General features: G+C 45.5%; 1 long non-coding RNA gene across 2 annotated transcripts in view; it reads right to left on the bottom strand.

The window, feature by feature from the left end:
• LOC139238089 (uncharacterized) overlaps window positions 1-22,257 on the bottom strand; it is a 53,231-nt gene that overhangs the window by 8,011 nt on the left and 22,963 nt on the right. For both annotated transcript variants that reach the window (XR_011588569.1, XR_011588568.1), the window contains exons 2-4: window positions 19,965-20,128; window positions 17,957-18,081; window positions 11,650-11,818 (exon numbers count right to left, since the gene is read on the bottom strand). This is a non-coding gene — a long non-coding RNA (uncharacterized lncRNA). The remainder of the gene's footprint in view (window positions 1-11,649; window positions 11,819-17,956; window positions 18,082-19,964; window positions 20,129-22,257) is intronic.

Genomic DNA, 22,257 nt, shown 5'->3' with positions numbered 1-22,257 from the left:
CACATCTAACTCCCTCTTGAGTATATCCAACGAACTGGACTCCACAACTTTCTGTGGTCGAGAATTGCACAGGTTTAACACTCTCTGGGTGAAAATGTTTCTCCTCATATCAGTCCTATATGGCTTATCCCTTATCCTTATATTGTTACTCCAGGTTCTGGACTTTCCCAACATCGGGAACATTCTTCCTGCATCTAATTTGTCCAGTCCTGTCATAATTTTACATGTTTCTATGAGATCCCCTCTCATTCATCTAAATTCCAGTGAGTATAAGCCTAGCCGATCCAGTCTTTCCTCATATGTCAGTCCTGCAATCCGGGAATCAGTCTGGTGAACCTTCGCTGCACTTCCTCAATAGCAAGCACTTCCTTGCTCAGATTAAGAGACCAAAACTGCACAGAATACTCAAGGTGTGGTCTCACCAAGGCCCTGTACAACTGCAGTAAGACCTCCCTGCTCCTATACTCAAATCTCCTCGCTATGAAGGCCAGCATGCCATTTGCTTTCTTTGCTGCCTGCCGTAGCTGCATGCCTACCTTCAGTGACTTGATGTACCATGTCACCCAGGTTTCTTTGCACCACCCATTTTACTAATCTGTCACCATTCAGATAATAATCTGCCTTCCTGTTTTTGCCACCAAAGTGGATAACCTCACATTTATCCACACTATACTGCATCAGCCATGCAATTGCCCAATCACCTAACCTGCCCAAGTCACCCTGCAGCCTCTTAGCATCCTCCTCACAGTTCACACCATCATCCAGCTTAGTGTCATCTGCAAACTTGGAGATATTAACTCAATTCCTTCATCTAAATCATTGATGTATATTGCAAATAGCTGGGGTCCCAGCACTGAACCTTGCGGCACCCCACTAATCACTGCCTGCCATTCTGAAAAGGACCCATTTATTCCCACTCTTTGCTTCCTGTCTGCCAACCAGTTCTCCCACCACGTCAATACATTACCCCAATACTATGTGCTTTAATTTTGCAGACTAATCTCTTGTTTGGGACCTTGTCAAAAGCCTTTTGAAATTCCAAATACACCACATCCACTGGTTCTCCCTTATCCACTCTATTGGTTACATCCTCAAAAAACTCGAAGATTTGTCAAGCATCATTTCCCTTTCATAAATCCATGGTGACTTGGACCGATCCTGTCACTGCTTTCCAAATGCTCTGCTATTACATCTTTAATAATGGATTCTAGCATTTTCCCAACCACCAATGTCAGGCTAACCCGTCTATAATTCCCTGTTTTCTCTCTCCATCCTTTTTTAAAAAGTGTGGTTACATTAGCTACCCTCCAATCCATAGGTACTGATCCAGAGTCCATGGAATTCTGGAAAATGAACACCAATGCATCCACTATTTCTCCGGCCACTTCTTTAACTACTCTGGGATGCAGACTTCCAGGCCCTGGGGATTTATTGGGCTGCAGTCCCTTCAATTTCCCTAACACCATTTCCTGACTAATAAGGATTTCCCTCAGTCCCTCCTTCCCGCTAGACCCTCAGCCCCCTAGTATTTTCGGGAGGTTATTTGTAACTTCCTTAGTGAAGACAGAACCAAAGTATTTGTTCAATTGGTCTGCCATTTCCTTGTTCCCCATGATGAATTCACCTGATTCTGACGGCAAGGGGCCTACATGAGACTTTACATATATTTTTCTCTTCACATATCTATAGAAGCTTTTGCAGTCAGTTTGTTATGTTCCCTGCAAGCTTACTCTCATATTCTATTTTCCTCCTCCTAATTACACGCTTAGTCCTGCTCTGCTGAATTCTAAATTTCTCCCAGTCCTCAAGTTTGATGCTTTTTCTGGCCAATTTATATGCCTCTTCCTTGGATTTAACCCTGTCCCTAACTTCCCTTGTTAGCTACGGTTGAGCCACCTTTCCTGTTTTATTTTTCCGCCAGACAGGGATGTACAATAGTTGTAATTCATCCATGTGATCTTTAATTGTCTGCCATTGCCTATCTACCATCAACCCTTTAAGTATCATTCGCCAGTTTATCCTAGCCAAACCACGTCTCATACCATTGAAGTTTCCTTTAAGTTCAGGACCCTAGTCTCTGAGTTAACTGTGTCGCTCTCCATCTTAATGAAGAATTCTACCATATTATGGTCACTCTTCCCCAAGGGGCCACGCACGACTAGATTGCTAATTAATCCTCTCTCGTTACACCCAGTCTAGGATGGCCTGCTCTCTAGTTGGTTCCTCGACATATTGGTCTCGAAAACCATCCCTTATACACTCCAGGAAATCCTCCTCCACAATATTGCTACCAGTTTGGTTAGCTCAATCAATATCTAGTTAAAAGTTATCCATGTTAACTGCTGTTCTCTTATTGCATGCATCCCTAATTTCCTGTTTGATGCCATCCTCAACCTCTCTACTATTGTTTGGTGGTCTGTACACAACCCCAACTAACATTTTCTTCCCTTTGGTGTTTCGCAGCTCTACCCATGTAGATTCCACATCATCCCAGCTAATCTCCTTCCTTACTATTGCATTGACTTCCTCTTTAACTATTAACACTACCCCACGTCTTTATCCTTACTGGCTATCCTTCCTGAATATTGAATACCACTGGATGTTTTGTTTCCAGCCTTGGTTACCCTGGAGCCATGTCTCAGTAATCCCATTTACATCATATAGCTATCTGTGCAGTTAATTCGTCCACCTTATTACGAATGCTTCTCGCTTTGAGACTCAGAGCTTTCAGGCTTGTTTTTTTTTTAACACTCTGTCTTTTTAGAATTATGTTGTAAAGTGGCCCTTTTAATGCAGAATGAAACCCACAGGCAATTACCAGAAATTGACAGGTACAGGATAAAATCCATGCTTTCGTGTCAGAAACTAACATACAGAGTAAAACCCTCATCCACATACCAGAGATGGACAGATTAGAGTAAAATCCACATTCACATACCAGACACCCACTATATAAGAAAATAAGAATTAAGAAATAGGAGCAGGAGTAGGCCATACGGCCCCTCGAGCCTGCTCCACCATTTAATACGATCATGGCTGATCGGATCATGGACTCAGGTCCACTTCCCTGCCCACTACCCATAACCGCTGATTCCCTTATCGGTTAAGAAACTGTCGATCTCTGTCTTAAATATATTCAATGTCCCAGCTTCCACAGCTTTCTGAGGCAGCGAATTCCACAGGTTTACAACCCTCTGAAGAAGAAATTCCTCCTCACCTCAGTTTTAAATGGAGGCCCCCTCAATCCAAAATTATGCCTCCCAGTTCTAGTCTCCCCAATCAGTGAAAACATCCTCTCTGCTACCACCTTGTCAAGCCCCCTCATAATCTTATACATTTCAATAAATCACTTCTCATTCATTCTTCTGAATTCAATGAGTAGAGGCCCAACCCCCTCAAACTTTTCTAATAAGTCAACCCCTCATCTCTGGAATCAACCTAGTGAACCTTCTCTCAACTTCCTCCAAAGCAAGTATATCCCTTCATAAATATGGAAACCAAAACTGCACGCAGTATTCCAGGGGTGGCCTCACCAATAACTTGTATAACTGTAGCTAGACCTCCCTGCTTTTATACTCCAATCCCTTTGCAATAAAGGCCAAGATTGCATTGGCCTTCCTGATCACTTGCTGTACCTGCATACTAACCCCTTGTGTTTCATGCACAAGTAGCCCAGGTCCCGCTGTACTGCAGCACTTTTCAATCTTTCTCCATTTAAATAATAACTTGCTCTTTGATTTTTTTTCTGCCATAGTGCATGACCTCACACTTCTACATTATACTCCATCTGCCAAATTTTTGCCCACTCACTTAGTCTATCTGTGTCCTTTTACAGGTTATGTGTGTCCTCCTCACACATTGCTTTCCCTCCCATCTTTATATCGCCAGCAAACTTGGCTACATTACAGTCGGACCCTTCTTCCAAGTTGTTAATATAGATTGTAAATAGTTGGGGTCCCAGCACTGATCCCTGTGGCTGATTGCCAACCCAAGAATGAACCATTTACCCCAACTCTCTGTTTTCTGTCAATTAGCCAATTCTTTATCCATGCTAATATATTAACCCCAGCCCCGTGAAATTTTATCTTTACAGTAACCTTTTTTGTGGCACCTTGTCAAATGCCTTCTGGGAGTCCAAATACACCACACCCACTTTATCCACCCTGTTCGTTACATGCTCAAAGAATTCCAGCAAATTTTTCAAACATGACTTCCCCTTCATAAATCCATGCTGACTCTGCCTGACCGAATTATGCTTTTCCAAATGTCGTGCTAATGCTTCTTTAAGAATGAACTCTTCAACATTTTCCTATCCACAGATGTTAGGTTATAGTTTCCTGCTTTTTGTCTGCCTCCTTTTTAACCAGGTGCGGCTCTCAGTCCCCGGGCAACACCGAGTGTGGCTCTCAGTCCCCGGGCAACACCGAGTGTGGCTCTCAGTCCCCGGGCAACACCGAGTGCAGCTCTCGGTCCCTGGGCAACGCCGAGTGCGGCTATCAGTCCCTGGGCAACACGGAGTGCGGCTCTCGGTCCCCGGTCAACGCCGAGCGCGGCTCTCAGTCCCCAGGCAACACAGAGTGCGGCTCTCAGTCCCCGGGCAACACCGAGTGCAGCTCTCGGGCGCCGGGCAACACCGAGTGCGGCTCTCGGGCCATGAGTCAGAGCAACTGGGCCCGGCACCAGCAACCCTTGGGGGCAGCACCTCCCCCACACCAGGAAAAAACAACTTACATTTATACAGCAGGCCCAGCAATTCCCAGCCGCTTTGTATCAGGTGGGCGCTGGATGTGGAAGTCGCTCTCTGGCCTCCTGTGTTGGTCTGTTTGTTGCATCAGTTTGAGCTGGATGGAGAGGGGGGAGAAGTTGCTGGGTTTCACCCCCTGTACTTCTGGGCCCAGTGGGACCAACAATTTCCCATGTGGGCCTGCCGAGGGAGGTGGGTTCCCTTCCCTGAAGGACAGCAGTGACCCAGATGTGTTTTTTCGACAATCCGGCAGCTTTCATGGTAATTTTTTTCTCGTGCCGGCCCCACAAATGATCAGATTCATTCAGCTCAATTTCACAACCGCCTTTGTGTTTTTGTGGGTTCTCTCTCACACTCCCTTTTTCCTGTTTGAAATTCACTTTACAGGGTGTTAAAAGGGAAGGATTTGTAGACTGGAAGCTCAAACCAAATATCACCTCAAGATCTGACAGTCACTCGCTACATCAGGACTGGATTATCATCAGCTTTTGACCATAGAAGCAGAAGGCACCGTTCACAGTGGGGAGAAACGGTACACGTGCTCTGTGTGTGGACAAGGCTTCAGTCGATCATCCAAACTAGAAAGACACAAGTGCAGTCACACTGGGGAGAAACCGTGTAAATGTGGGGATTGTGAGAAATGATTCAACTCCCCGTCCCAGCTGGAAACACATCTGCGAGTTCACACTGCGGAGAGACCGTTCACCTGCTCCAACTGTGGGAAGTGATTAATTCAGTCATCCGACCTGCTGACACACCAGCGAGTTCACACTGGGGAGAGGCCGTTCACCTGCTCCGACTGTGGGAAGGGATTCACTACATCATCCAACCTGCTGAGACACCAGCGAGTTCACACTGGGGAGAGACCGTTCATCTGCTCTGAGTGTGGGAAGGGATTCTCTCTGTCAGGCAACCTGCTGAGACACCAGCGAGTTCACAAGTGACTGCAGGGCTTGAATTCTGTTGTTAATCGCATCCTGGACTGCATTGTCTTCATTTTGATAGTTGGAGTTTATAACTCCTGTAATGCTGATGTTAATAACTCCTGTAACTGGACTGGAGTTTAATATTTGGGATACAGACACATAAATTAGTGTTGCTTCCAACACATTGCTGTGGATTGTTGTCTTTCACACCTGAGGGTTTAGCATCACCGGGCTGGAGCTGAAAAAGGACAATCTGTGTGGAGGATCTTACACAGGGAACAGAACTTCAGCCTGGACACATTCCTTCAGGGCCACACTGAGTTCACCACATTCTTCTGAACTCCAATGTGTATAGGCCCAACCTACTCAACCTATCGTCATAAGTCAAGCCCCACATCTCCGGAATCAACTCTGGAATCTGCAGCTGACATGAACAAGGACCTGAGGCTTATTAAAAGACACATATTTCATTACAGACAAGGTTACACTGGGTGAAATGTTCAGTTAGAACATGAGAATATAAGAAATAGGAGCTGGAGTAGGCCATTTGGCCCCTCGGGCCTGCTCCGCCATTCAATAAGATCATGGCTGATCTGATCATGGACTCAGTTCCACTTCCCTGCCCACTCGCCATAATCCTTTACTCCCTTATCGCTCAAAAATCTGTCTATTTCCGCCTTAAATATATTCAATGACCCAGCCTCCATAGCTCTCCTGGGCAGAGAATTCCATAGATTTACATCCCTCAGAGAAGAAATTCCTCGTCTCAGTTTTAATTGGGTGGCCCCTTATTCTAAGACTATGTCCCCTAGTTTTAGTTTCCCATATAAGTGGAAATATCCTCTCTGCATCCACCTTGTCAAGCCCCCTCATTATCTTATGTTTCGATAAAATCATATCTCATTCTTCTGAACTCCAATGTGTTTCGGCCCAACTTACTCAAGCTATCTTCATAAGTAAATCCCCTCACCTCCGGAATCAACCGAGTGAACATTCTCTGAACTGCCTCCAATGCAAGTATATCCTTCCTTAAATACGGAGACCAAAATACGGTGTCCATTACAGGCAAAATGCCAAGCAAACCAGCAGCACACTGGCACCTTAACAGTGTGTCATTGGTCTACAGGCTTTTCTTAAATAGATTTGCTGAGTGGATATAAACTTAAACCAGTTTTGCAGGCGTGATGCTCGATTCACATACTGAAGGTAGAAGAGATGCTGTGGGGTACATGCTAAGTCCAGTACCTGAAAGTGATTAACAGACTGGGTTTTGTGTTTAGTGACCCCAGGCGTGTTACCAATACCAGCAAAATCGAAGCCCATGGAATAACAGGGACAGTGGCAGCATGGATATGAAAGTGGCTAAGTGACACAAACAGGAGTATGGTTTTGTTTTCAGACTGGAGGAAGTGAAACTTAACATAGAAAAGTTTAAAAGTGATACATTTTGGGAGGAAGAAAGAGGAGAGGAAATATAAACTAAAAGGTACAATTGTAAAGGGGTGCGTGAACAGAGAGACCCAGGAGTATATGTGCACCAATCAGTGAAGGTGGCAGCACTGGTTGAGAAAGTGCTTACAAAAACTTACGGGACCCTAGGCTTCATGAAAAGAGGTATAGAGTACAGAAGTTTGGATATTATGTTGAATCTGCATAAAACTCAGGTTCGGCCTCAACTGGAGTATTGTGTGCAGTTCTGGGTCATCATCATCATAGGCAGTCCCTCGGATCGAAGAAGACATGCTTCCACTCTAAAAATTAGTCCTTAGGTGGCTGAACAGTCCAATACGAGAGCCACAGTTTCTGTCACAGAGGGAACAGATAGTCGTTGAGGGAAGGGGTGGGTGGGCCAGGTTTGCCGCACATTCTTTCTGATGCCTGCGGTTGATTTCTGCATGCTCTCGGCGATGAATCTCGAGGTGCTCAGCGCCCTCCCGGATGCTCTTCCTCCAATTAGTACGGTCTTTAGCCAGGTGTCAGTGGGGATGTTGGACTTTATCAGGGAGGCTTTGAGGGTGTCCTTCTAACGTTTCCTCTGCCACACCTTTAGCTCGTTTGCTGTGAAGGAGTTCTGAGTAGAGTGCTTGCTTTGGGAGTCTCGTGTCTGGCATGCGAAAAATGTGGCCTGTGCAGTGTAGCTGATCAAATGTGGTCCGTGCTTCAATGCTGGGGATGTTGGCCTGGCCGACGACATTGGTGCGTCAGTCCTCCCAGGGGATTTGTTGGATCTTGCGTTGGTGTTATTTCTCCAGCAACTTGAGGTGTCTACTGTACATAGTCCATGTCTCTGAGGGTGGGTATTACTGCAGCCCTGTAGACCATGAGCTTGCTGGTAGATTTGAGGATGTGGTCTTCAAACACTCTTTTCCTCAAGCGTCCGAAGGCTGCACTGGAGGCGGTGTTGAATCTTGTCATCAATGTCTTCTCTTGTTGATAAGAGGTTCCAGAGGTATGGAAAATGGTCCACGTTGTCCAGGGCTGCGCCATGGATTTTTATGACTGCGGGGTGGGGGGTGAGTGGAGGGAGTGCTGTGCGGCGAGGACAGGCTGGTGGAGGACCTCGGACTTACAGATGTTTAGTGTAAAGCCCATGCTTTGCTACGCCTCAGTAAATACGTCGACTATGACTGGGAGTTCAGCCTCTGTATTTTCACAGACACAGGTATTGTCCGTGTATGGTAGCTCAACGACAGAGATTGGGGTGGTCTTGGACCTGGCCTGGAGTCGACGAAGGTTGAACAGGTTCCCACTGGTTCTGTAGTTTAGTTCCATTCCAGCAGAGAGCTTGTTAACTGAGCTGGAGCAATTCTGGCTTCCGCATTTTAGTAAGTATGCGAAGGCCTTTTGAGAGCGTGCAGAAAAGATTTACGAGAATGATTCCAGGGATGAGGGACTTCAGTTACGTGGATAGTCTGGAGAAGTTGGGATGTTCTCAAAAAAAAGAAGTTTGAGAGGAGATTTGACAGAGGTGTTCAAAATCATGAGGGGTCTGGACAGAATCGATAGAGTGGTATTAGTCGAAGCTCTTGCAGATAGCCGGCATGGGCTCGACGGGCCAAACGGCCTTCTTCCATGTTGTAACCAGTCTCCGATTCTATGATGATGAAAAATGTGTTGCCCAGGATGCTCCATCTCCCGGGCACTGAGACCCAGTTGGGAACAGAGATTCTGAAGCCCCGTCCACTCTCTGTTCCTGAACCAAGATGGCCGTGCATGCGCCCTGATCCCGCCATGTGCAAGAAAGTGGCCTGTGACCCTGCTCCCCCGGGCCTGTCACCACGGGGCCTGTGGGATCTAATTCGGGGCCTGAGATTTATTCTGTATCTAAGCCGTGCTGTACCTGCCCTGGGATTGTTTGATGAGATGGTGCAGAGGGAGCTTTACTCTAAATCTAATCAGTGTTGTACCTGCTCTGGTCGTGTTCGACCGGACAGTGTAGATGAAGCGTTTTAATACATACGAAAAATGACGGACAGGTAAAGACCATCTGGTCCATCAAGCCTGTCCCACACAACTGCGGTATATCACAGCGTTTACACTCCACTCCACCCGAGTCCATGTGATCTCCTGGGAGTGGCAAAAAAAACAGATTTTAAAAAAACCTAGGACAATTTGGGAAAATAAAATCTGGGAAATTCCTCACCAACCCATCTCAGCGATGGAAACTAGTCCAGGAGATCACTCTGGCGATTAAAATCCCTGCAGTACCTACCTTCTGTAAGTGTTAATCTCCGCCGCAGCCAGAAAAAAATCCAGCTTTTTCTTGAAGGAATTCAGTGAGTCTGCATCCACCACATGAGGGGGCAGCTTGTTCCAGAGGTCTACTGTTCTCTGGGAAAAGAACCACCTCCTGATGTCTAACCTAAATCTAGCCTTGTACAACTGAAATTTGTGTCCCTGGTCCTGCCTCACCTACTTAATTGAAAGAAACGGTCAGCTGGAACACTCTCTTTCACTTTCATTATCTTATAAACCGCAATCATATCGCCCTAAGTCTACGCTGCTCTAAGGTAAAGAGTCCCAACTCTTTTAACCTATCTTCATAATTAAGATGCTTTAGACTTGGAATTAGTCGAGTGAACCTTTCCAGAACCTCAATATCACCCACCATGTGAGGAGACCAAAACTGGACACAGTATTCCAAGTGTGGCCTGACTAAGGTCTTGTATAAGGACAAAACAGTACTCCTCGTCTTATACTCAATTGTCCTTTCGATACAACCCAACACCCTATTTGCTCTAACTGTCGCTACACTGCATTGCTCGTATACCTTTAAGGATGTATTCACTAGAATGTCTAAATCTCTTTCTATCTCCACCATCTTTAATGCCTTTTCCTGGAGGGTGTATGAATGTTGAGCATTCGCCCTGCCCACATACATATCACTCAACTTATATAAGTTATACAGCATTTTCCAGTCATGAGGCCAGTGTCCCAACACTTTAAGATCTGCCTGAATCAGACGAGCCTCTTCTACAGTTCGAGCACTCGCACAGATCTTGGTATCATTTCAAATTTGTGCCCCGACCCCAAAATCCAGATCATTAATAAAAATAGTAAAAAGCAATAGTCCCAACACTGATCCCTGCAGGACACCACTGGTGACGAGTCTCCAAACAGATCCAATACATATTTTACTGCTCTTTACTTACATCATGCCAGACAGTTCTGTATACAGCTCAATATATTTCACTAATACCAGAGGCTGCGATCTTATAGAGAAGCCTTTTGTGTGGTACCTTGTCAAAAGGTTTTTGGAAATTTAAATAGACAATGTCTACTGGGCTTCCCTCATCCACTAACATTGTAACTTCTTCAAAAAATACAATTAGAATTGTGAGACATGAACTTTTTTTTAATGAAGCCATGTTGGCTTTCCCTAATATATCCCTCCCTATCCAAGTATTCATATATTGCATCCCTTATGATTCTTTCCAGCATCTTACCTATTACTTATTTTAAGCTGATGGGCCTATAGTTACCCAGGTCTGCCTTGTCACGTTGTTTTAAAAATGGGGATGACTCTAGCCGCCTTCTTATGTAGGAACCATTCCAGAGTGCAGTGAGCTATTAATCATACATGCCAGAGGCTCACACAGCACATGTCCCATCTCCCGGAGGACCCTCACACAGCACATGTCCCATCTCCTGGAGAACCCTCACACAGCACATGTCCCATCTCCCGGAGGACCCTCACACAGCACATGTCCCATCTCCCGGAGGACCCTCACACAGCACATGTCCCATCTCCCGGAGGACCCTCACACAGCACATGTCCCATCTCCCGGAGGACCCTCACACAGCACATGTCCCATCTCCCGGAGCACCGTCACATAGCACATGTCCCATCTCCCGGAGGACCCTCACACAGCACATGTCCCATCTCCCGGAGGACCCTCGGGTGGCTGCTCTATATATTTTTAAGTTCTTAATTTTTTCTTAAACAATATTCATATCTATGTTAATGTTACTGAGAAAAACTAGTATTATTAAATTCTAATATTTGAGCATGATCTTCAAGGGTAAAGACTGATGCAAGGTACTCACTAATATTCCCACCATACTCAGTGAGTACTTTGTAATCTGTCCTTGAACACCCTTCAGTGTCCCAAAACAGTCTTTAATAGTTCTCTGACTCTTTACATAAATAAAAAAGGCTTTTCCCACGACTGCCACAGTTGCCTACAATTCTTTTTTCAAAATAACCTTTTTGCTGATCGAATAGCAGCTTCCGTTTTCTTTAGTTCTTTGTATTCAACGCTATTTATTTGAGTGTTAAATTTCTTTAATTTATAGGGACATTTCTGTTTACTTGTTATTTGTCTTTGTACAGAGCCAGTCAGCCACCTTGGCTTTATCTTACCACATTTGCATCTTTAGATTTTGGCTATGTTAGTTTTCCACATTTTTATTCTGACATACGTTCCATTTATATTCAACATCGGTCACATCACCACTGAGTAGGCTTAGCCAATTTACCTGTTGCAAGTCCTCTGCCATTTTGGAGAAGTTTGCCCTTATGAAATGCGGTGCGAGTTGCAGGTTCTCAGTCACTTTGGTTCTTCTGGCCAATTGGGACCCGACAATGTGATCACCGTTGCCCAGATGTTCCCCCAAACGGAGGCCTGATAGGAGGTCAGGCTCACTGCTAAACAGCACATCCAATATATAATTTTACAAGTTCCTTCATTAACATGTTGAGTCAGGAAACATTCCTGTATATTTTCAATAAATAAGAACATAAGAAATAGGAGCAGGAGTAGGCCATAAGGCCCCTTGATCCTGCTCCGCTGATCAATAAGATCATGGCTGATCCGATCATGGACTCAGCTCCACTTCCCTGCCCGCTCCCCATAACCCCTTATCCCCTTATCGTTTAAATATATTTAAGACAGAAATAGACAGTTTCTTAATGTCCCAACTTCCACAGCTCTCTGAGGCAATGAATTCCACAGATTCACAACCCTTTGAGAGCAGAAATTTCTCGTCTTCTCAGTTCTAAATGGGCGGCCCCTTATTCTAAGATCAAGCCATCTAGTTATAGTCTCACCCATCAGTCGAAACAACCTCTCTGCAACCACCTTGTCAAGCCCTGTCATAATCTTATATATATATCTGTAAGATCACTTCTCATTCATAGTAACATCGACAATCGGTGCACGAGTAGGCCATTCGGTCCTTCGAGCCTGCACCCCCATTCAATAAGATCATGGCTGATCACTCCCTCAGTACCCCTTTCCTGCTTTCTCTCCATACGACTTGGTTCCTAAGGGCCATATCTAACTCCCTCTTGAATATATCCAATGAACTGGCATCAACAACTCTCTGCGGCAGGGAATTCCACAGGTTAACAACTTGTGAAAAAGTTTCTCCTCATCTCAGTCCTAAATGGCCTACCCCTTATCCTAAGACTGTGTCCCCTGGTTCTGGACTTCCCCAACATTGTGAACATTCTATCCGGATCTATCCTGTCCTGTCAGAATATTTTATGTTTCTATGAAATCCCCTCTCATCTTTCTAAATTCCAATGTATAAAGGCCCAGGTGATCCAATGTCTCCTCATATGTCAGTCCTGTCATCCCGGCAATCAGTCTGGTGAATCTTCGCTGCACTCCAGCAATAGCAAGAACATCCTTCCTCAGATTAGGAGACCAAAGCTGAACACAATATTCCAGGTGAGACCTCACCAAGGGCCTGTATAACTGCAGTAAGACCTCCCTGCTCCTTTACTCAAATCCCCTAGCTATGAAGGCCAACATATCATTTGCCTTCTTCATCGCCTGCTGAACCTGCATGCCAACTTTCAATGACTGATGAACCATGACACCCAGGTCTCGTTGCACTTCCACTTTTCCTAATCTGCCATCATTCAGATAATATTCTGTCTTCGCGATTTTGCCCCCAAAATGGATAACCTCATATACCATTATACTGCATCTGCCATGCATTTGCCCACTCACCTAACCTGTCCAAGTCAACCTGCAGTCTTTTAGCATCCCTCTTACCGCTCACGCTGCCACCCACTTTAGTGTCATCTGCAAACTTGGAGATATTACACTCAATTCCTGAATCTAAATAATTAATGTATATTGTAAAGAGCTGGTGTCCCAGCACTGAGCCCTGCGGCACTCCACTGGTCACTACCTGCCATTTAGAAAAGGACCCGTTTATCCCGACTCTCTGCTTCCGGTCTGCCAACCAGTTCTCTATCCACGTCAGTATATTACCCCCAATACCATGTGCTTTGATTTTGCACACCAATCTCTTGTGTGGGGCCTTGTCAAAAGCCTTTTTTAAATCCAAATACATGACTTCCACTGGTTCTCCTTGTCCACTCTACTAGTTACATACTCAAAAAATTGCAGAAGATTTGTCAAGCATGATTTCCCCTTCATAAATCCATGCTGACTTGGACTGACACTGTCACTGCGTTCCAAATGCGCTGCTATTTAATCTTTAATAATTGATTCCAACAATTTCCCCACTACTGATGTCAGGCTAACCCGTCTATAATTACCCACTTTCCCTCTCCCTCCCTTTTTAAAAAGTGGTGTTACATTAGCTGCCCTCCAATCCATAGGAACTGATCCAGAGTCGATAGACTGTTGGAAAATGATCACCAATGCATCTACTATTTCTACGGACACTTCCTTAAATACTCTGGGATATAGACTATCAGGCCCTAGGGATTTATCGGACTTCAATCCCATCAATTTCCCTAACACAATGTCCAACCCAATATCGATATCCTTCAGTTCCTCCTTCTCACGAGGCACTCTGTCCACTAGTACTTCCAGAAGGTTATTTGTGTCTTCCTTCGTGAAGACAGAACTGAAGTATTTGTTCAATTGGTTTGCCATTTCTTTGTTCACCTGAATCCAACTGCAAGGGACCTACGTTTGTCTTCACTAATCTTTTTATCTTCACATATCTATATAAGCTTTTGCAGTCAGTTTTTAATGTTCCCGGCAAGCTCAATTCCCCCCCGCTTAATTATACCCTTTGTCCTCCTCTGCTGAATTCTAAAGTTCTCCCAGTCCTCAGGTTTGCTGCTTTTTCTGGCCAATTTATATGCCGCTTCCTTGGATTTAACACGATCCTTAATTTCCTTTGTTAGCCACGGTTGAGCCACCTTCCCCGTTTTATTTTTACTCCAGACAGGGATGTACAATTGCTGGAGTTCATCCATGTGATCTTTAAATGTTTACCATTGCTTATTCACCGTCAAACCTTTAAGTAGTCTATTTGAACCAATTCGAAGTTACCTTTCCTTAAGTTCGGGACCGTAGTTTCTGAATTAAGTGTGTCACTCTCCATCATAATAAAGAATAATAAAGAATTCTACCATGTTATGGTCACTCTTCACCAAGGGGCCTCGCACAACAAGATTGTTAATTAGTCCTTTCTCATTACATATCATCCAGTCGAGGATGGCCAGCTCCCTAGTTGGTTCCTCAACATATTGGTCTTGAAAACCATTCCTAATATACTCCAGGAAATCCTCCTCCACCGCATTGCTACCAGTTTGGTTAGCCGAATCTATATTTAGATTAATGTCGCCCATGATAACTGCTGTACCTTTATTGCATGCATCCCTAATTTCTTGTTTGATGCTGTCCCCAACCTCACTACTATTGTTTGGTGGTCTGTACACAACTCCCTCTAGCTTTTTCTGCCTTTTGGTATTCCGTAGCTCCACCCATACCGATTCCACATCATCGAAGCAAATGTCCTTTCTTACTGTTGCTTTAATTTCCTCTTTATCTAACAATGCCGCCCTGCCTCCTTTTCCTTTCTGTCTACCCTTCCTAAATGTTGAACACCCCTGGATGTCGAGTTCCCAGCCTTGGTCACCGTGATGCCAATTACATCATACCAGTTAATTGCTATCTGCGCAGTTAATTCGTCCAACTTAATCCGAATACTCCTCGCATTGAGGCACAGAGCCTTCAGGCTTGTCTTTCTAACACACTTTGCCCCTTTAGAATTTTGCTGTAATGTGGCCCTTTTTTGCATTGTTTCTCTGCCCTCCACTTTTACTTTTCTTCTTTCTATCTATCTTTTGCTTCTGCCCCCATTCTACTTCTCTCTGTCTCCCTGCATAGGTTCCCATCCCCCTGCCATATTAGTTTAACTCCTTCCCAACAGCACGAGCAAACACTTCACCTATGACATTGGTTTCAGCCCTGCCCAGGTGCAAACCGTTCAGTTTGTAGTGGTCCCACCTCCTCCAGAACCATTTCCAATGTCCCAGGAATTTGATTCCCTCCCTTTTGTATCACTCCTCAAGCCATGTATTCATCTGAGCTATCCTGAGATTCCTACTCTGACGAGCACGTGGCACTGGTAGCAAACCTGAGATTACTACTTTTCAGGGAGCATTATTCTGTATTTAACCCATGTTGTCCCTGTACTGGGAGTGTTTGATGGGACAGTGTAGAGGGAGCTTTATTCTGTATCTAACCCGTGTTATACCTGTACCGGGAGTGTTTGATGGGTTATTGAAGAGGGAGCCTTACTATTTATGTAACCCATGTGGTAGGTGTCCCGAGATTGTTTAATGGGGCATTGTAGAGGGAGCTTCACTCAGCATGGAACCTCTGCTCTATGTGTTTGGGAATGTTTGATGGGACAGTATAAAGGGAGCTTTACTCTGCACCTAACCCGTGCTGTACCTGCCCTGGGAGTGTTTGATGGGACAGTGTAGAGGGAGCTTGACTCTGTATCCAACCCGAGCTGTATTTGCCCCTGAGTGTGTTTAATGGGACAGTGCAGAAGTAGCTTTGCTCTATATCCAACGTGTGATGTACCTGCCTGAGTGTTTGATGGGGCAGTATAGAGGGAGCTTTACTCTGTATCTAACCAAGGCTGCAACTATCCTGGTTTTGTTTGGTTTGACAGCATTGAGTGAGCTTTACCCTATATCTAACCCGTGCTGTACCTGCCTGGGAGTGTGTGATGGGACATTGTAGATAGAGCTTTACTCTGTATCTAACACATGCTGTACTTGCACTGGGAGTGTTTAATGGGACACTGTAGAGGGAACTTTACTCCGTATCCAACAGTTGCTGCACCTGCCCTGAGACTGTTTGATGGGACAGTGTAGAGGGAGCTTTATTCTCAACCTAACCCGTGCTGTAGCTGTCCTGGGAATGTTTGATGGGAAAGGTTAGAGGGAACTTTACTCTGTATCTAACCCATGCTGTACCTGCCCTGGAAGTATTGATGGTACAGTTCAGAGGAAGCTTAACTGTGTATCTAATCCGTGCTGTTCCTGTCCTGGGAATGTTTGACAGGACAGTTTAGAGCAAGCTTTACTCTGTATGTGAAGTGTGCTGTAGCTACCCTGGGCAGTGCAGTGGAAGCTTTGCTCTGCATCTAACCCGTGCTGTATCTGCCCTGGGGGTGATTGTTGGGATAATGTAGAGGGAACTATACTCTGTATTTAACCCATGTTGTACCTGTACTGGGAGTATTCGCTGGGACAGTGTCAAGGGAGCCGAACTATGCATGGAACCCTTGCGGTAGGTGCCCTAGGATTGTTTGATGGGCCAGCGTCGAGGGAGCTTTACTCTGTATTTAACCAGTGCTATACCTGGTCTGGGAGTGATTCATCGTAAAGTGTAGACAGAGCTCTGTACCAAACCCGAGCAGTTCCTGCCATGTGAGTGTTTGATGGGACAGTGTAGAGGGAGCTTTATTCTGTATCTAACCCATGTTGTACCTGTACTGGCAGTTTTTGATGTGACAGTGCAGATAGAGCCTTACTATATATGTAACCCATGCGTCAGCTGCCCTGGCTGTGTCTGATGGGACAGTATAAAGGGAGCTTTAATCTCTATCTAACACGTGCTGCATCTGCCTGGGAGTGTTTGATGGGACAGTGTTCAGGGAGCTATACTCTGTATCTAACTCATGCTGTACCTGCTCTAGGAGTGTTTGATGGGACAGTATAGAGCGAGCTTTACTCTGTATGTAACCTGTGCTGTACATGCCTGGGGGTGTTTGATGAGACAGTGTAGAGGGAACTTTACTCTGTATCTACCCCTTACTGTACCTGTACCTGGAATTGGACTGTGTAGAGGGAGCTTCACTCTGTATCTAACCCCGTGCTATATTTGCCCCTGGGAGTGATTGATGAAACTGTGCAGAAGGAGCTTTACTCTGTATCTAACCCAGGCTACAACTACCCTGTGGTTGGTTGGTTTGACAGCATTGAGTGAGCTTTACCCTATATCTAACCCGTGCTGTACCTGCCCTGGGGTTGTTTGATGCAACAGTGCAGAGGGAGCTTTACTCCGCATTTAACCAATGTTGCACCTGTCCTCGGAATGTTTGATGGGACAGCGTAGAGGGTGCTTTACTGTGTATCTAACCCGTGCTGTTCCTGTGCTGAGCGTATCTAATGGCCTACTGTAGACAGAGCTATCTGTATATGACCCGTGCTGTACCTGCCCTGGGAGTGTTTGATGGGATAGTGTAGAGGGAGCTTTAATCTGTATGTAACCCGTGCTGTACCTGCCCTGGGAGTGTTTGATGGGACAGTGTAGAGGGAGCTTTACTCTGTATCTAACCCGTGCTGTACCTGCTTTGGTAGTGTTTGATGCGACAGTGTAGAGGGAGCTAGTCTCCGTAGCTAACCCGTGCTGTATCTGCTCTGGGAATGTTTGATGGGACAGCGTAGAGTGAGCTTTACTCCGTATATAACCCGTGCTGTACCTGCTCTGGGAGTGTTTGATGAGACAGTGCAGAGGGAGTTTTACTCCATATATAACCTGTGATGTACCTGCTCTGGGAGTGGTGATGTGAACCGAGCTGTGTCCATTCTCATTCTTGTTGAAGATGTTGGATCTTCTCCCCTGTTTGGACCTTCAGCAATGGCGGTGACAGGCGTTCCCTGGTTCTGATGCTCTGTAATAAATAAAATATTAATAGGAGGGTTAGAGGGAAATATTAAAATGGGAAGGAGGACATTGCCTTGTTAAACATGATACCCAGTCCCTCCTCCCCCAGCAGTACAATAGCGGTTAGCTCTGGGATCGAGCATTTCCCGAGTGTTACAATCAACTCTCCACATCAGGTGTGGCACATACAGCTCTCCAATGAAATCCAGTGAGTCCCACTGATCTCCACAACCCAGTTCCAGACGGGCTCCCGTTGGCCGAGACTCCGCACTGGGAGCGACCATTGGTGAGATTTACTCACAGTGCAGTCCCAAACCATTATTACCTAGGTAGGGAATATTCAGCAGGGAAATGTGGAGCGGGTGATCATTGATGGATTAAATGATCCTTTAATCAGTTTTACATAGTCTGGCATAAGAACATAAGAAATAAGAGGAGTAGGCCATCTGGCCCCTCAAGCCTGCTCCGCCATTTAATGGCGGTATTGTATTATTTTTATTCACAGTTGTGTGTTTAATATTTTTGAGTTGGGATAATAATTTATGGCATTTTATGAATATTATATCTATCCACATACCAACATATAGCTGGGTGTAATTCCCCTGGTCTCTATGGGCAGTGATATTGTCCGTGTGTTCAGGGAGATGTGAACTGTTGCTGCTTCTATTTAAATATATTGACCATATCTCCTGGTGTCAGCACCTGACTAATGAAATCCACTGGGCGAGCCACATTGTTCACATGCCTGACACAAGACTCCCAAAGCAAGCGCTCTACATGGAACTCCTTCACGGCAAGCAAGCCCAAGGTGGACGGAGGAAACGTTTGAAGGACACCCTCAAAGCGTCCTTGATGAAATACAACATCACCACCGACACCTGGGAGTCCCTGGCCAAAGACCGCCCTAAGTGAAGGAAGTGAATCCGGGAGGGCGTTGAGCACCTCGAGTCTCGTTGCTAAGAGCATGCAGAAATCAATCACAGGTAGCGGAAGGAGGGTGCGGCAAACCAGCGCCACCCATCCCTTCCCTCAACCACTGTCTGTCCCAACTGTGCCACAGACTGTGGTTCTCATATTCGACTCACTTTTAGAGTGGAAGCAAGTTTTCCTCGATTCTGACAGACTGTCTGCGATGATGATGAATGAGCACTTTAGGGGGTGAGGACATTTCCCACTGTTCCACTGATACCATAATGTAGAATGAATTGTGTACCTTCACAGTCAGGGGATACATAACATTGATTTGTTAAATTATCTTTAGGTGTCTTACAATCTCAAGACACCATAAATATATAATTGGTAGAGTTAGCTGCTGTTTTACAATCACAATTCTCCACTTGTGCTTGTGCAAACACACGCTCATGCACGTTAACTGTCAACGTCCTTTCCACACTGTGGAAATGCAAGCGATTCAGTCTCGGATCAGGAATTTCTCCAAACAGTTGTTGAAGTTATTCTCTGGCATTAATTTGTGAGGAGTTAGGAAGTGAACAACAGGGTTTTGGAAGAGTGCAGGTTTACGGGGGGTGTAAGAAGGGACACCGGCCAGGAGAATGATGGAATATTCAAGTCGAGAGGTAGCAAAGGCAGAGATAAGGTTTTCAGCAATAGATGGTTCACCTGCTGTTGTTCCTCAGTCTGCAACCCCTGTTCACTTCCAGCTGTGGACCTTTCTCTATCACTCCATCATTTACCCGAGATCTAATTATGCGAGACAGAAAATTAGATAAATATTGATTAAGTGACGTGGATTGGGACTCTCTCTGACCTTTCTCCCCAGTCTATCCCCAGGACCAGTGTGTATCTGAGTCAATGGGACTCTCTCTGACCTTTCTCCCCAGTCTATCCCCAGGACCAGGTTGTCTCTGAATCAATGGGACTCTTGCTTACCTTTCGCCCCTATCGATGTATGGAAGCTCTTTGAATCAATACTTTTCTCTGTTTAGTGCTCGCACAATCCTGGGCTTGTTCACCTGGTGTTGTTCCTCAGTCTACAATCCCTGTTAGGTCCACAGCTGGAATTTTCTCAAGCACTCCTACATTCACCGGGACATCTAATCAGGACAGAAAATGGGAACAATATTATCGGTGTGAAATAGAGTGCAAAGTTAACCTACCTTGTAATTACTGGTCGAAACAAAACATTGAAGTAAAAATAATTCCATATTCCGCGGTTAGAGACTCCTCATATACCGGCCGTGCATTTTCCAGGAGTAGGTCACATATTAAAGATACAAACATAGAAAATAGGTGCAGGAGCAGGCCATTCGGCCGTACTAGCCTGCACCGCCATTCAATAAGATCATGGCTGATCATTGAACCACAGTACCCCACCCCTGCCTTCTCTCCATACCCATTGATCCCTTTAGCCAAAAGGGCCACATCTATCTCCCTTTTGAATATATCCAATGAAGTGGTCTCAACAACTTTCTGTGGCAGAGAATTCGACAGGTTCACAATTCTCTGAGTGAAGAAGTTTCTCTTCATCTCGGTCCTAATTGGCTTAACCCTTATCCAAAGACTATGTCCCCTGGTTCTGGACTTACCCCAACATCGGGAACATTCTTCCTGCATTTAACCTGTCCAGTCCCGTCAGAATTTTATATATTTCTATGAGATCGCCTCTCATTCTTCTAAATTCCAGTGAGTATAAGGCTAGCCGATCCAGTCATTCCTCATATGTCAATCCTGCCATCCCTGGACTCAGTCTGGTGAACCTTCGCTGCACTCCCTCAATAGCATGAATGTCCTTCCTCAGATTAGGAGACTAAAACTGCACACAATACTCCAGGCGTGGTCTCACCAAGGCCCTGTACAATAGCAGTGAGACCTTCCTACTCCTATACTCAAATCCTCTCGCTATGAAGGCCAGCATGCTTTCTCTGCTGTCTACAATCACTGCCCATTCCTTTATATTCCTGGCTGAAGCCCATCCAGGACACACACGCCCAGCCTCCACCTGTCTATCTGTCCCTCGGGTTTTGCTTTCTCTCAGGGACACCTCAGGCAGAGAGAGAGCTGACAGACGATATATTCAGCTCACACAACTCAGCAACTTCCCTGGAGCGTTGGCCAGCTTTAATGACACTGATTAAGAAGGGCTTTCTCCCTCCCATTGTCTGGGTCTCTCTGTGTCCGGAGAGACAACAATGAAGCTCTCAATTCCTGTCTGAGTATCCACCACGTCTGGAGAAGGACCGCCCACCGTGCGTGAGTTCACAGCCCCGCCCACTCAACGCACGGGTCATGGTCCCGCCCACCGTGTGAGAGGTCGGGGCCCCGCCCACACAGCCCGAGCCCAGCAATGTGAGAGAATAAAGAAAGAATGTGATGGGAACAGTCAGACTGAGAGCTCAGGCAGTGTGTGTGGGGGGACAGAGAGAGAGAATGGAGCTGAGGGAAGATCATTGTCATTGGCCTGACATTCAGGGCCACGGGCCTTTACCTGCTGCTGGGGTCAGTGCAGCTGAAAGATTGAGTGACAATATACAGCACTGTTTCCTGACACAACATGTTAATGCAGTAACTGGGGAAAATCAGAGATTGGATCTGGTGTTTAGTAGTGAGCCTGATCTCGGATCAGGCCTCCGTGTGGGGAACATCTGGGCAACACTGATCACATTATACCGTCCCGACTGGCCGGGAGAACCAAAGGGACTGAGACCCTGCGACACGGACCGCATTTCAGGGCAAACTTCTCCAAACTGGCAGAGGATTGTAACAGGTAAATTGGTCAAACCTCCTCGGTGGTGATGTGACTGATGTTGGATATCAATGGAAAAGTTTTAGAAACAAGTTTAAAAATGTGGTAAACAAATGTAGTCAACATTAAAAGATAGAAATGTGGTAAGAAAAAGCCGAGATGGCCGACTGGCTCTGGACAAAGATGTAAACAGAAATGTTTCCATAAATTAAATAATTTAACCCTCAAATAAATAGGGTGAATACAATGAACAATGAAAGAAAACGAAGGCTGCTATTTGATCAGGAAAAAGTCTCTGTGAATAAAAGTATTGTAGACAACTGGCCGTCATGGGCAGAGCTTTTTCAGTTATGTGGAGAGTCCGAGAACTATCAAAGTCTGTATTGGGCCACTGAAGGGTGTTCAAGGACAGGTTACACAGGACTCACTGAGTATGGTGGGAATATTAGTGAGTACTGTGCATCAGTCTTCACCCTTTAA

This window comes from Pristiophorus japonicus, chromosome 25 (genome assembly GCF_044704955.1).
Source record: "Pristiophorus japonicus isolate sPriJap1 chromosome 25, sPriJap1.hap1, whole genome shotgun sequence".
NCBI lineage: Eukaryota > Metazoa > Chordata > Chondrichthyes > Pristiophoridae > Pristiophorus > Pristiophorus japonicus.
This window is presented reverse-complemented; position numbering and strand designations above follow the sequence as displayed.